The sequence below is a fragment of the Theropithecus gelada genome, chromosome 7a (assembly GCF_003255815.1).
Source record: "Theropithecus gelada isolate Dixy chromosome 7a, Tgel_1.0, whole genome shotgun sequence".
Classification (NCBI taxonomy): domain Eukaryota; kingdom Metazoa; phylum Chordata; class Mammalia; order Primates; family Cercopithecidae; genus Theropithecus; species Theropithecus gelada.
The window spans coordinates 58,570,814-58,587,617 of record NC_037674.1 but is presented as its reverse complement, the minus strand read 5'-3'; positions in this window follow the sequence as shown (position 1 = coordinate 58,587,617).

Genomic DNA, 16,804 nt, shown 5'->3' with positions numbered 1-16,804 from the left:
AACTATCACAAGAACAGAAAACCAAACACCACATGTTCTCACTCATAGGGGGGAACTGAACAATGAGATCACTTGGACTCAGGAAGGGGAACATCACACACCGGGGCCTATCATGGGGAGGGGGGAGGGGGGAGGGATTGCATTGGGAGTTATACCTGATGTAAATGACGAGTTGATGGGTGCAGCACACCAACATGGCACAAGTATACATATGTAACAAACCTGCACGTTATGCACATGTACCCTACAACTTAAAGTATAATAATAATAAATAAATTTTAAAAAAAAAAGAAGCGTTCTGAGAAACTGCATTGTGACATGTGAATGCAACTCACAGTGTTACACTTTTCTGTTCATTGATCAGTTTGCTAACACAGTTTTCTCCAAACCTGCAATGGAATATTTCTTTGCCCAATGAAGCTTACGGTGAAAAAGGAAATATCTTCACACAAAAACTAAAAAGAAGCGTTCTGAGAAAATACATTGTGACGTGTGAATGCAAGTTACAGAGTTACACTTTTCCGTTCATTGATCAGTTTGCTAACAGAGTTTTCTTCAATCTTCAATGGGATATTTCTTTGCCCAATGAACCTTACGATGACAAAGGAAACATCTTTGCATAAAAACTAGAAAGAAGCTTTCTGAGAAACTGCTTGGTGATGTGTGAATTCAACTCACGGAAATACATCTGTATTTCGTGTACCTGTTTCATAGTACTGTTTCTGTGGAATCTAAGACCTGATATTTCACATCGCTTTAAAGAGTATACAGTCAAAGGAAATATCCTCAGATAAAAAGGAGAAAGAAGTTTCCTGACAAATGTCTTTCTGATCTCTGAATTCATCTTACAGAGATCCACCTTTCTGTTCATGTAGCTGTTTGATAACACTCTTCTCGTGCAATCTACAAGAGATATTTGGGAGCACATTAAGGGCTACAGTGAAAAAGGAAATATCTTCAGATAAAAATTGAAACGAAGCATTCTGAGAAACTTCATTGTGACGTGTGAACGCAATTCACAGAGTTACACTTTTCTGTTCTTTGATCAGTTTGCTAACACAGTTTTCTTCAAATATGCAGTGGGATATTTCTTTGCCCAGTGAAGCTTACAGTGACACAGGAAACATCTTCAGATAAAAAGTAGAAAGAAGCTTTCTGAGAAACTGCTTGGTATTGTGTGAATTCAACTCACTGAATTACATCTGTATTTCGTGGACCTGTTTGGTAGTCCTGTTTCTGTGGAATCTAACACCTGATATTTCCGATCGCTTTGAAGAGTATACAGCCAAAGGAAATATCCCCAGATAAAAATTAGAAAGATGTTTCCTGAGAAATGTCTTTCTGATATCTGAATTCTTCTCACAGAGTTCCACCCTTCTGTTCATGTAGCTGTTTGCTAACACGGTTCTCGTGCAATCTGCAAAGTGATGTTTGGGAGCACATTGAGGGCTACAGTGAAAAAGGAAATATCTTCAGATAAAAACTGAAAAGAAGCGTTCTGATAAACTTCATTGTGACGTGTGAATGCAACTTACAGAGTTACACTTTTCTGTTCTTTGACCAGTTTGCTAACACAGTTTTCTTCAAACCTGCAATGGGATATTTCTTTACCCAATGAAGCTTATGGTGACAAAGGAAACAACTTCTGATAAAAACTAGAAAGAAGCTTTCTGAGAAACTCCTTTGTGATGTGTGAATTCAGCTCACTGAGTTACATCTGTATTTCGTGGAGCTGTTTGGAAGTCCTGTTTTTGTGGAATCTAAGACCTGATATTTCAGCTCGCTTTGAAGAGTATACAGTCAAAAAAAAATCCCCAGATAAAAATGAGAAAGAAGATTTCTGAGAAATGCCTTTCTAATCTCTGAAATCTCCTCACAGAGTTCCACCTTTCTGTTCATGTAGCTGTTTGCTAACACTATTCTTGTGGAATCTGCAAAGTGATATTTAGGAGCACATTGAGTGCTAGAGTGAAAAAGGAAATATCTTCAGATAAAAACTGAAAGGAAAGGTTCTGAGAAATTTATTTGTGATCTGTGCATTCATCTCACAGAGTTCCACCTTTCTGTTCATGTAACTGTTTCGTAACATTCTTCTCATGGAATTTCCTAAGTGATGTTTGGGAGCGCTTTGACCGTTACAGTGAAAAAGGAAATATCTTCAGATAAATACTGAAAAGAACCGTTCTGAGAAACTGCATTGTGACGTGTGAATGCAACTCACAGAGTTACGCTTTTCTGTTCATTGATCAGTTTGCTAACACACTTTTCTTGAAATTTTCAGTGGGATATTTCTTTGCCCAGTGAAGATTACGGTGACAAAGGAAATATCTTCAGATAAAAAGTAGAAAGAAGTTTTCTGAGAAACTGCTTTGTGGTGTGTGAATTCAACTCACTGAGTTATAGCTGTATTTCATGGAGCTGTTTGCTAGTCCAGTTTTTATTCAATCTGAGAACCGATATTTCGCATCACTTGGAGGAGTATACAGCCAAAGGAAATATCCCCAGGTAATAACGAGAAAGAAAATTTCTGAGAAATGTCTTTCTGACCTCTGAGTTCATGTCACAGAGTTCCACCTTTCTCTTCATGTACCTCTTTGCTAACACTCTTCTCGTGGGATCTGCAAAGTGATATTTGGGAGCGCATTGAGGGCTACAGTGAAAAAGGAAATATCTTCAGATAAATACTGAAAGGATGCATTCTGAGAAACTTCTATGTACCCTATGCATTCATCTCCCAGAGTTACACCTTACTGTTTATGTAGCTGTTTGCTCACACTCTGCTCATGGTATCAGCTAAATGATATTTGGGAGCCCATTGACGGCTACAGTGAAAAAAGAAATATCTTCAGATAAAAATTGAAAAGAAGCGTTCTGAGAAACTGCATTGTGACGTGTGAATGCAACTCACAGAGTTACACTTTTCTGTTCATTGATCAGTTTGCTAACACAGTTTTCTTCAAAACTGCAGTGGCATATTTCTTTGCCCAATGGTGACAAAGGACAATCTTCAGATAAAAAGTAGAAAGAAGTTTTCTGAGAAACTGCTTTGTGATGTGTGAATTCAACTCGCTGAGTTACAGCTGTATTTCAGGGAGCTGTTTGCTAGTCCAGTTTTTGTTGACACTGAGAACCGATATTTCAGATCACTTGGAGGAATATACAGCCAAAGGAAATATCCCCTTCAGTTTGGTAACACAGTTTTCTTTCTACTTTTTATCTGAAGATATTTCCTTTTTCACTGTAGCCCTCAATGTACTCCTAAATATCACTTTCCAGATTCCACGAGAAGTTTGTTAGCAAACAGCTACATGAAAAGAAAGGTGGAACTCTGTGAGATGAATTCAGAGATCAAAGAGACATTTCTCAGAAAACATCTTTCTCGTTTTTATCTGTGGATATTTCCTTTGGCTGTATACTCTTCAAAGCGAGCTGAAATATCAGGTCTCAGATTCCACAGAAACAGGACAACCAAACAGTTTCACGAAATACAGATGTAACTCAGTGAGCTGAATTCAAACATCACAAAGCAGTTTCTCAGAAGGCTTCTTTCTAGTTTTTATCTGAAGATGTTTCCTTTGTCATGGGAAGCTTCATTGGGCAAAGAAATATCCCACTACAGATTTGAAGAAAACTGTGTTAGCAAACTGATCAATGAACAGAAAAGTGTAACCCTGTGAGGTGCATTCACACTTCACAATGCAATTTCTCAGAAGGCTTCTTTTCAGTTTTTATCTGAAGATATTTCCTTTTTCACTGTAGCCTTCAATGTGCTTGCAAATATCAATTTCCTGATTCCACGAGAGGAGTGTTAGCAAACAGCTATAAAAACAGAAATGTGGATCTCTGTGAGATGATTCAGAGATCAGAAAGACATTTCTCAGGAAACTTCTTTCTCCCTTTATCTGGGGATATTTCCTTTGGATGAATACTCTTCAATGAGAGGTAAAATATCAGGTCTTAGACTCCACAAAAACAGGACTAGCAAACAGATCCACAAAATACAGATGTAACTCAGTGAGTTGAATTCACACATCACAAAGCAGTTTCTCAGAAAGCTTCTTTCTACTTTTTATCTGAAGATGTTTCCTTTGTCACCGTAAGCTTCTTTGGGCAAAGAAATATCCCATTGCAGAATTGAAGACAACTGTGTTAGCAAACTGATCAATGAAGAGAAAAGTGAAACTCTGTGAGTTGTGTGCACACGTCACAATGAAGTTTCTCAGAACGCTTCTTTTCTGTTTTTATCTGAAGATATTTCTTTTTTCACTGTAGCCCTCAATGTGCTCCGAAATATCACTTTGCAGATTACAGGAGAAGAGTTTTAGGAAACAGCTACATGAACAGAAAGGTGGAACTCTGTGAGATGAATTCACAGATCAGAAAGACATTTCTCAGAAAACACATTTTTCGTTTTTATCTGGGGATATTTCCTTTGGCTGTATACTCTTCAAAAGGATCCGAAATATCAGGTCTTAGATTCCACAGAAACAGGACTACCAAACAGCTCCATGAAATACAGATGTAACTCAAGAGCTGAATTCACACATCACAAAGCAGTTTCTCAGAAGGCTTCTTTCTACTTTTTATCTGAAGATGTTTCCTTTGTCATGGTAAGCTTCATTGGGCAAAGAAATATCCCATTGCAGATTTGAAGTAAACTGTGTTAGCAAACTGATCAATGAACAGAAAAGTATAACTCTGTGAGTTGCATTCACACGTCACAATGCAGTTTCTCAGAACGCTTCTTTTCAGTTTTTATCTGAAGATATTCCTTTTTCACTGTAGCCCTCAATGTGCTCCCAAATATCACTTTACAGATTCCACCAAAAGAGTATTAGCTAACAGCTACATGAACAGAAAGGTTGAACTCTATGAGACAAATGCACAGGACACAAGAGTTTCTCAGAATGCCTTCTTTCAGTTTTTATCTGAAGATATTTCCTTTTTCACTGTAGCTCTCAATGAGCCTCCAAATTATCTTTGCAGATTCCACGAGAAGAGTGTTAACAAACAGGAACATGAACAGAAAGGTGGAACTCTGTGAGATGAACTCAGAGATCAGAAAGACATTTCTCAGAAATGTTCTTTCTCGTTTTTATCTGGGGATATTTTCTTTGGCTGTATACTCCTCCAAGCGATCCGAAATATCGGTTCTTAGATTCAACAAAAACTGGACTAGGAAACAGCTCCATGAAATACAGCTGTAACTCAGTGAGTTGAATTCACACATCACAAAGCAGTTTCTCAGAAAGCTTCTTTCTACTTTTTATCTGCAGATATTTCCTTTGTCACCGTCAGCTTCCTTGGGCAAAGAAATATCCCACTGTAGATTTCAAGAAAACTGTATTAGCTAATTGATCAATGAACACAAAAGTGTTCCTCTGTGAGTTGCATTCACTCGTCACAATGCAGTTTCTCAGAACGCTTCTTTTCAGATTTTATCTGAAGTTATTTCCTTTTTCACTGTAGCCGTCAATGCGCTCCGAAATATCACTTAGCAGATTCCACGAGAAGAGTATAAGCAAACAGCTACATGAACAGAAAGGTGGGACTCTGTGAAGTGAATTCACAGTTCACATAGAAGTTTCTCAGAACGCTTCCATTCAGTTTTTATCTGAAGATATTTCCTTTTTCACTGTAGCCCTCAGTGTGCTCCAAAATATCACTTAGCAGTTTCCACGAGAAGAGTGTTACCAAACAGCTACATGAACAAAAAGGTGGAACTCGCTGAGATGAATGCAAAGGTCACATAGAAATTTCTGAGAAAGTTTCCTTTCAGTTTTTATCTGAAGATATTTTCTTTTTCACTGTCGCCCTCTATGTGCTCCCAAATATCACTTTGCAGATTCCACGAGACGAGTGTTAGCAAACAGCTACATGAACAGAAAGATGGAACTCTGTGAGAAGAATGCAGAGGTCACAGAGAAGTTTCTCAGAACGCTTCCTCTCAGTTTTTATCAGAAGATATTTCCTTTTCCACTGTATCCCTTAATGCGCTCAAAAATATCACTTAGCAGATTCCACAAGAAGAGTGTTAGCCAACAGCTACATGAACACAAAGGTGGAACTCTGTGAGATGAACTCAGAGATCAGGAAGACATTTCTCGGAAGTCTTCTATCTCATTTTTATCTATTGATATTTCCTTTGGCTATATACTCCTCCAAGCAATCCGAAATATCGGTTCTCAGATTCAACAAAAACTGGACTACCAAACAGCTCCATTAAATACAGTTTTAACTCAGTGACTTGAATTCACACATCACAAAACAGTTTCTCAGCAAGCTTCTTTCTACTTTTTATCTGAAGATATTTCCTCTGTCACCATAAGCTTCATAGGGCAAAGAAATATCCCACTGCAGTTTTGAAGAAAATTGTGTTAGCAAACTGATCTATGAATAGAAAAGTGTAACTCTGTGAGTTGCATTCACATGTCACGATGAAGTTTCTCAGAATGCTTCTTTTCAATTTTTTTCTGAAGATATTTCCTTTTACCCTGTAGCCTTCAATGCGCTCTCAAATATCACTTTCTAGATTCCACGAGAAGAGTGTTAGCAAACAGCTACATGAACAGAAAGGTGAAACTCTGGGAGATGAATGCACTGGTCACATAGAAGTTTCTCAGCATGCTTCCTTTCAGTTTTTATGTGAAGATATTTCCTTTTTCACTGTAGCCATCAATGTGCTCTCAAATATCACTTAGCATATTCCACAAGAAGAGTGTTAGCAAACAGCTACATGAACAGAAAGGTGGAACTCTGTGAGATGAATCTACAGTCACATAGAAGTTTCTCAGAACGCTACCTTTCGGTTTTTATTTGAAGATATTTCCTTTTTCACTGTAGCCCTCAATGCGCTCCCAAATATCACTTTGCAAATTCCACTACAAGAGAGTTACCAAACAGCCACATTAACAGAAAGTTGGAACTCTGTGAGATGAATGCACAGGTCACATAGAAGTTTCTCAGAACGCTTCCTTTCAGTATTTATCTGAAGATATATCCTTTTTCACTGTAGCCCTCAATGCGATCTCAAATATCACTTTGCAGATTCCATGAGACGAGTGTTAGCAAACACCTACATGAACAGAAAGATGGAACTCTGTGAGATGAAGGCATAAATCAGATAGAAGTTTCTCAGACCGCTTCCTTTCAGTATTTATCTGAAGATATATCCTTTTTCACTGTAGCAATCAATGCGCTCCCAAATATCACGTTGCAGATTCCACGAGAAGAGGGTTAGCAAACAGCTACATGAACAGAAAGGTGGATATCAGTTAGATGAATTCAGATATCAGAAAGAGATTTCTCAGGGAACTTCTTTCTCGTTTTTATCTGGGGATATTTCCTATGGCTGTATACTCTTAAAACCGAGCTGAAATATCAGGTCTCAGATTCCACATAAACAGGACTAGAAAAAGCTTCACGAAATACAGATGTAACTCAGTGAGCTGAATTCACACATCACAAAGCAGTTTCTCAGAAAGCTTCTTTCTACTTTTTATCTGAAGATGTTTCCTTTGTCACCGTAAGCTTCATTGGGCAAAAAATATCCCATTGCTGATTTGAAGAAAACTGTGTTAGCAAACTGATCCATGAACAGCATAGTGTAACTCTGTAATTTGCATTCACACGACACAATGCAGTTTCTCAGAACGTTTCTTTTCAGTTTTTATCTGAATATAATTCCTTTTTCACTGAAGCCCTCAATGTGCTCCCAAATATCACTTTGCAGATTCCACGAGAAGAGTGTTAGCAAACAGCTACATGAACAGAAAGGTGGAACTCGGTGAGATGAATTCAGAGATCAGAAAGACATTCCTCAGAAAACATCTTTCTCCTTTTTATCTGGGGATATTTCCTTTGGCTGTGTACCCTTCAAAGCGATCCGAAATATCTGGTCTTAGATTCCACAGAAACAGGACTACCAAAGCGCTCCACCAAATACAGGTGTAACTCAGTGAGTTGAATTCACACATCACAGCACAGTTTCTCAGAAAGTTTCTTACTAGTTTTTATCTGAAGATGTTTCATTTGTCACCACAAGCTTCAATGGGCAAAGAAATATCCCATTGCAGATATGAAGAAAACTGTGTTAGCAAACTGATCAATGAACAGAAAAGTGTAATACTGTGAGTTGCATTCACACGTCACAATGCAGTTTCTCAGAACGCTTCTTTTCAGTTTTTATCTGAAGATATTTCCTTTTTCACTGTAGCCCTCAATGTGCTCCCAAATATCACTTTGCAGATTTCATGAGAAGAGTGTTAGCAAACAGCTACATGAACAGAAAGGTGGAGCTCTGTGAGATGAATTCAGAGATCAGAAAGACATTTGTCAGGAAACTTCTTCCTCGTTATTATCTGGGGATATTTCCTTTGTCTGTATACTCTTCAAAGCGATTCGAAATATCAGGTCTTACATTCCACAAATACAGGACTAGCAAACAGCTCAACGAAATGCAGATGTAACTCAGTGAGCTGAATTCACACATCACAAAGCAGTTTCTCAGAAAGCTTGTTTCTACTATTCATCTCAAGATGTTTACTTTGTCACCGTAAGCTTCATTGGACAAAGAAATATCCCATTGCAGATTTGAAGAAAACTGTGTTAGGAAACTGATCAAAGAACAGAAAAGTGTAACTCTGTGAGTTGCAATCACACGTCACAATTCAGTTTCTCAGAACGCTTCTTTTCACTTTTTATCTAAAGATATTTCCTTTTTCACTGTAACCATTAATGTGCTCCCAAATATCACATTGCAGATTCCACGAGAAGAGTGTTAACAAACAGCTACATGAACAGAAAGGTGGATCTCTGTGAGATGAATGCAGAGTTCAGAAAGGCTTTTCTCAGAAAATATCTTTTTTGTTTTTATCTGGGGATATTTCCTTGGGCTGTATACTCTTCAAAGGGATCCGAAATATCAGGTTTTAGATTCCACAGAAACAGTACTAACAAACAGCTCCATGAAATGCAGATGTAACTCAGTGAGTTGAATTCACACATCAGAAAGCAGTTTCTCAGAAAGCTTCTTTCTACTTTTTATCTCAAGACAATTCCTTTGTCACCGTGAGCTTCATTGGGCAAAGAAATATTCCATTGCAGATTTGAAGAAAACTGTGTTAGCAAACTGATCAATGAACAGAAAAGTGTAACTCTGTGAGTTGCATTCACACGTGACAATGAAGTTTCTGAGAACGTTTTTTTTCAGTTTTTATCAGAAGATGTTTCCTTTCTCACTGTAGCCCTCAATGGGCTCCCAAATATCACTTTGCAGATTCCACGAGAAGACTGTTTGCAAACAGCTACATGAACAGAAGGTGGAAATCTGTGACATGAATTCAGAGATCAGAGAGCCATTTTTCAGGAAAATTCTTTCTCGTTTTTTTCTGGGGATATTTCCTTTGGCAGAACACTCTTCAAAGCGATCCGAAATATCAGTTCTTACATTCCACATAAACAGGACTACCAAAACAGCTCCATGAAATACAGATGTAACACAGTGAGCTGAATTCACACATCACAAAGCAGTTTCTCAGAAAGCTTCTTTCTACTTTTTATCTGAAGATGTTTCCTTGTTCACCGTAAGCTTTATTGGTCAAAGTAATATCCCATTGAAGACTTGAAGTTAACTGTGTTAGCAAACTGATCAAAGAACTGAAAAGGGTAACTCTATGAGTTGCATTCAACGTCACAATGCAGTTTCTCAGAATGCTTCCTTTCAGTTTTTATTGGAAGATATTTTCTTTTTCACTGTAACCCTCAATGTGCTCCTAAATATCACTTTGCAGATTCCACGAGAAGAATGTTAGCAAACAGCTACATGAACAGAAAGGTGGATCTCTTAGATGAATTCAGAGATCAAAAAGATATTTCTCAGGAAACTTCTTTCCCGTATTTATGTGGGAATATTTCCTTTGGCTGTACACTCTTCAAAGCAATTCGAAATATCAGGTCTTAGATTCCACAGAAACAGAACTATCGAGAGCTCCACGAAATACAGATGTAACTCAGTGAGCTGAATTCACACATCACAAAGCAATTTCTCAGAAAGCTTCTTTCTAGTTTTTATCTGAAGATGTTTCATTTGTCACCGAAAGCTTCATTGGGCAATGAAATATCCCATTGTAGATTTGTGGAAAACTGTGTTAGCAAACTGATCAAGGAATGGAAATGTGTAAGTCTGTCAGTTGCATTCACACATCACAGTGCAGTTTCTTAGAACGCTTCTTTTCAGTTTTTATCTGAAGATATTTCCTTTTTCACTGTAGCCCTCAATTCGCTCCCAAATATCACTTTGTAGATTCCAAGAGAAGAGTGTTAGCAAACAGCTACATGAACAGAAATGTGGAACTCTGTGAGATGAATTCAGAGATCAGAAAGATATTTCTCAGAAAACTTCTTTCTCGTTTTTATCTCGAGATATTTCCTTTGCTGTATACCCTTCAAAGCGATCTGGAATATCAGATTTTACATTCCAAAAAAAAAGGGACTAGCAAACAGCTCCACGAAATACACCGGTAACTCAGTGAGTTGAATTCACACATCACGGTGCAGATTCTCAGAAAATTCTTTCTACTTTTTATCTGAAGATTTTTCCTTTGTCACCGAAAGCTTCATTGGGCAAAGAAATATCCCATTGTAGATTTGACGAAAACTGTTAGCAAACTGATCAAGGAACAGAAATATGTAACTCTTTGGAGTTGCATTCACACCTCACAATGCAGTTTCTAAGATCGCTTATTTTCAGATTTTATCTGAAGATATTTCCTTTTTCACTGTAGCCCTCAATGCGCTCCCAAATATCACTTTGTAGATTCCAAGAGAAGAGTGTTAGCAAACAGCTACATGAACAGAAAGGTGGAAATCTGTGAGATGAATTCAGAGATCAGAAAGACATTTCTCAGAAAATTTCTGTATCATTATTATCCGGGGATATTTACTTTTTCTGTATTCTCTTAAAAGCGATCCGAAATACCAGGTCTCAGATTCCACAAAAACAGGACTAGCAAACAGCTCCACGAAATACAGCTGTAACTCAGTGAGTTGAATTCACACATCACAGCGCAGTTTCTCAGGAAACTCTTTCTACAATCTATCTGAAGATGTTTCCTTTGTCACCGTAAGCTTCATTGGCCAAGAAATATCCCATTGTAGATTTGAAGAAAACTGTGTTAAAAAAAACTGACCAAGGAACAGAAATGTGTAACTCTGTGAGTTGCATTCACACGTCACAATGCAGTTTCTCTGAAAGCCTCTTTTATGTTATAATCTGAAGATATTTCCTTTTTCACTGTGGCCCTCAATCCGCCCCCAAATATCACTTTACAGGGTCGAGGAGAAGAGTGCTAGCTAACAGCTACATGAATAGAAGGGTGGAACTCTGTGAGATGAATTCAGAGATCAGAAAGACGTTTTTCAGAAAACATCTTTCTCGTTTTTATCTGGGGATATTTTCCTTGTTTGTATACTCTTCAAAGCGATCCGAAATATTAGGTCTTATATTCCACAAAAACAGGACTAGTAAACAGCTCCACGAAATACAGCTGTAACGCAGTGAGTTGAATTCACACATCACAAAGCAGTTTCTCAGGAAGCTTCTTTCTACTTTTTATCTGAAGATGTTTACTTTGTCCCCGTAACCTTCAGTGGGCAAAGAAATATCCTATTGTAGATTTGAAGAAAACTGTGTTAGCAAACTGATGAAAAACAGAAAAGTGAAACTCTGTGAGTTGCATTCACACGTTACAATGCAGTTTCTCAGAAAGCTTCTTTTCTGTTTTTGTCTGAAGATATTTCCTTTTTCACTATAGCCCTCAATGCGCTCCCAAATATCACTTTGCAGATTCCACGAGAAGACTGTTAGCAAACACCTACATGAACAGAAAGGTGGAACTCTGTGAGATGAATTCAGAAATCAGAAAGACATTGCTCAGAAAACTTCTTTCTTGTTTTTATCTGGGGATATTTCCTTTGGCTGTATACTCTTCAAAGCGATCCTACGTATGAGGTCTTACATTCCAAAAAAACAGGACAAACAAACAGCTCCACGAAATACAACTATAACTCAGTGAGTTGAATTCACACATCACAAAGAGTTTCTCAGAAAGATTCCTTCTACATTTTATCTGAAGATGTTTCCTTTGTCACCGTAAGCTTCATTGGGCAAATTAATATCCCATTGTAGATTTGAAGAAAAGTGAGTTGGCAAACTGATCAATGAACAGAAAAGTGTAACTCTGTGAGTTGCATTCACACGTCACAATGCGGTTTCTCAGAACGCTTCTTTTCAGTTTTTATCTGAACATATTTCCTTTTTCACTGTAACCGTCAATGTGCTCCCAAACATCACTTTGCAGATTCCAGGAGTAGTGTGTTGGCAAACAGCTACATGAACAGAAAGGTGGAAATCTGTGAGATGAATTCAGAGATCAAACAGAAATTTCTCAGAATATATCTTTCTCGTTTTTATCTGGGGATATTTCCTTTGGCTGTGTACTCTTCAAAGAGATCTGAAATATCAGGTCTTAGATTCCACAGAAACAGGAATACCAAACAGATCCACGAAAAACAGATGTAACTCAGTGAGCTGAATTCACTCATCACAAAGCAGTTTCTCAGAAAGCTTCCTTTAGTTTTTATCTGAAGATATTTCCTTTTTCACTGTAGCCCTCAATGTGCTCCAAAATATCACTTTGCAGATTCCACGAGAAGAGTGTTAACAAACAGCTACATGACAGAAAGGTGGATCTCTGTGAGATGAATTCAGAGATCAGAAAGACATTTCTCAGAAAACTTCCTTCTCCTTTTTATCTGGGGATATTTCCTTTGGCTGTACACTCTTCAAAGCAATTCCAAATATGAGGTCTTAGATTACACAGAAACAGGGCTATCGAGAGCTCCATGAAATACAGATGTAACTCAGTGAGTTGAATTCAAACATCACAAAGCAGGTTCTCAGAAAGCTTCTTTATACTTTTTATCTGAAGATGTTTCCTTTGTCACCGTTAGCTTCATTGGGCAAAGGAATATCCCCTTGCAGATTTGAAGAAAACTGTGTTAGCAAAGTGATCAATGAACAGAAAAGTGTAACTCTGTGAGTTGCATTCACACGTCAGAATGCAGTTTCTCAGAATGCTTCCTTTCAGTTTTTATCTGAAGATATTTTGTTTTTCACTGTAGCCCTCAATGTGCTCCCAAAATCACTTTGCAGATTTCACGAGAATAGTGTTAGAAAACAGCTACATGAACAGAAAGGTGGAATTATGTGAGATGAATTCAGAGATCTGAAGACGTTTCTCAGGAAACCTCTTTCTCCTTTTTGTCTGGGGATATTTCCTTCGACTGTATACTCTTCAAAGCGATCCGAAATATCAGGTCTTAGATTCCACAGAAACAGGACTAGCAAACAGCTCCAAGAAATAGAGCTGTAACTCAGTGAGTTGAATTCACAAATCACAAAGCAGTTTCTCAGAAAGCTTCTTTCTACTGTTTATCTGAAGATATATCCTTTGTCACTGTAAGTTTCATTGGGCAAAGAAATATCCCATTGTAGATTTGACGAAAACTGTGTTACCAAACTGATCAAGGAACAGAAATGTGTAAGTCTGTGAGTTGCATTCACACGTCACAATGCAGTTTCTCAGAACGCTTCTTTTCAGTTTTTATCTGAAGATATTTCCTTTTTCACTGGATCCCTGAATGCGCTCCCAAATATCACTTTGCAGATTCCAAGAGAAGAGTGTTAACAAACAGCTCCATGAACAGAAAGGTGGAAATCTGTGAGATGAATTCAGAGATCAGAAGGATATTTCTCAGAAAACTTCTTTCTCTTTTTTATCTCGAGATATTTTCTTTGCTGTATACTCTTCAAAACGATCCGAAATATCAGGTCTTACATTCCAAAAAAACAGGACAAGCAAACAGCTCCACGAAATACAACTGTAACTCAGTGAGTTGAATTCACACATCACAAAGCAGTTTCTCAGAAAGCTTCTTTCTACTTTTTACCTGAGGATACTTCCTTTGTCACCGTAAGCTTCATTGGGCAAAGAAATATCCCATTGCAGATTTGAAGAAAACTGTGTTAGCAAACTGATCAAGGAACAGAAAAGAGTAACTTTCTGAGTTGCATTCACACATCACAAAGCCGTTTCTCAGAACTATTTCCTTTTTCACTGTAGCCCCCAATGCGCTCCCCAATATCACTTTGCAGATTGCAAGAGAAGAGTGATAGCAAACAGCTATGTGAAGAGAAAGGTGGAACTTTTTGAGATGAATTCAGAGATCAGAAACACATTTTTGAGAAAACTTCTTTCTCGTTTTTTTCTGGGGATATTTTGTTTGTCTGTATACTCTTCAAAGCGGTCCGAAATATCAGGTCTTACATTCCACAAAAACAGGACTAGCAAACAGCTCCATGAAATACAGCTGTACTTCAGTGAGTTGAATTCACACATCACAAAGCAGTTTCTCCGAAAGCTTCTTTCTACTTTTTATCTGAAAATGTTTCCTTTGTCATCGTTAACTTCATTGGGCAAAGAAATATCCCATTGCAGATTTGAAAAAAACTGTGTTAGCAAACTGATCAAGGAACAGAAAAGTGTAACTCTGTGAGTTGCATTCACTCGTCACAATGCAGTTTCTCAGAACGCTTCTCTTCTGTTTTTCTCTGAATACATTTCCTTTTTCACTGCAGCCCTCAATGTGCTCCCAACTATCACTTGGCAGATTACACGAGAAAAGTGTTAGCAAACAGCTACATGAACAGAAAGGTGGATCTCTGTGAAATGAATTCACAGATCAGAAAGGCATTTCTCAGGAAACTTCTTTCTAGATTTTATCTGGGGATATTTCCTTTGGCTGTATACTCTTCAAAGCGATCCGAAATATCAGGTCTTAGATTTCACAAAAACAGGTCTAGCAAAGAGCTCCATGAAATACAGCTATAACTCAGTGAGTTAAATTCACACATCACAGCACAATTTCTCAGAAACTTCTTTCTACTTTTCATCTGGAGATGTTTCCATTGTCACCGTAAGCTTCATTGGGAAAGAAATATCCCATTGCAGATTTGAAGAAAACTGTGTTAGCAAGCTGATCAAGGAGCATAAAAGTGTAACTCTGTGAGTTGCATTCACTCGTCCCAATTCAGTTTCTCTGAACGCCTCTTTTCTGTTTTTATCTGAAGATATTTCCTTTTTCACTGTAGCCCTCAATGCACTCCCAAATATCACTTTGCAGAGTCCAGGAGAAGAGTGTTAGCTAAGAGCTACATGAACAGAAAGGTGGAACTCTGTGAGATGAATTCAGAGATCAGAAAGACATTTCTCAGGAATCTTCTTTCTCGTTTTTATCTGGGGATATTTCCTCTGGCTGTATTCTCTTCAAAGCGATCCGAAATATCAGGTGTTAGATTCCACAAAAACAGGACTAGCAAACAGCTCCACAAAATACAGCTGTAACTCAGAGAGTTGAATTCACACATCACAAAGCAGTTTCTTAGAAAGCCTCTTTCTACTTTTTATCTGAAGATATTTCCTTTGTGACCGAAAGCTTCATTGGGCAAAGAAATATCCCATTGTAGATATGACGAAAACTGTGTTAGCAAACTGATCAAGGAACAGAAATGTTTAACTCTGTGAGTTGCATTCACACGTCACAATGCAGTTTCTAAGATCGCTTATTTTCAGATTTTATCTGAAGATATATCCTTTTTCACTGTAGCCCTCAATACGCTCCCAAATATCACTTTGCAGAATCCAAGAGAAGAGTGTTAGCAATCAGGTACATGAACAGAAGGATGGAACTCTGTGAGATGAATTCAGAGATCAGAAAGACATTTCTCAGAAAACTTCTTTCTCATTTTTATCTGGGGATATTTCCTATGTCTGTATACTCTTCAAATCGATCGAAAATAACAGGTCTTACATTTCACAAAAACAGGACTGGCAAATATCTACACGAAATACAGCTGTAACTCAGTGAGTTGAATTCACACATCACAAAGCAGTTCTTCAGAAAGCTTCCTTCTACTTTTTATCTGAAGATATTTCCTTTTTCACCGTAAGCTTCACTGGGCAAAGAAATATCCCATTGTAGATTTGAAGAGAACTGTGTTAGAAAACTGATTGAGGAATGGAAAAGTGTAACACTGTGAGTTGCATTCACACATCACAATGCAGTTTCTCAGAACGCTTCTCTTCTGTTTTTATCTGAAGATACTTCCTTTTTCACTGTAGCCCTCTTGCGCACCCAAATATCACTTTGCAGATTCCACGAGAAGAGTGTTAGCAAACAGCTACAAGAACAGAAAAGTGGAACTCTGTGAGATGAATTCAGAGATCAGAAAGGCATTTCTAAGAGAACTTGTTTCTCGTTTTTATCTAGGGATATTTCCTTTGACTGTATACTTTTCAAAGCGATCCGAAATATCATGTCTTACATTCCAAAAAACAGGACTAGCAAACAGCTCCACGAAATACAGCTGTAACTCAGTGAGTTTAATTCACACATCACAAAGCAGTTTCTCAGAAAGCTTCTTTCTACTTTTTTCTAAAGATATTTCCTTTGTCACTGTAAGCTTCATTGGGAAAAGAAATATCCCATTGTTGATTTGAAGAAAACTGTGTTAGCAAACTGATCAAGGAACAGAAAAGTGTAACTCTGTGAGTTGCATTCACACGTCACAATGCAGTTTCTCAGAACGCTTCTTTTCAGTTTTTACCTGAAGATATTTCCTTTTTCGCTGTAGGTCTAAAAGCGCTCCCAAATATCACTTTGCATATTCCACGAGAAGAGTGTT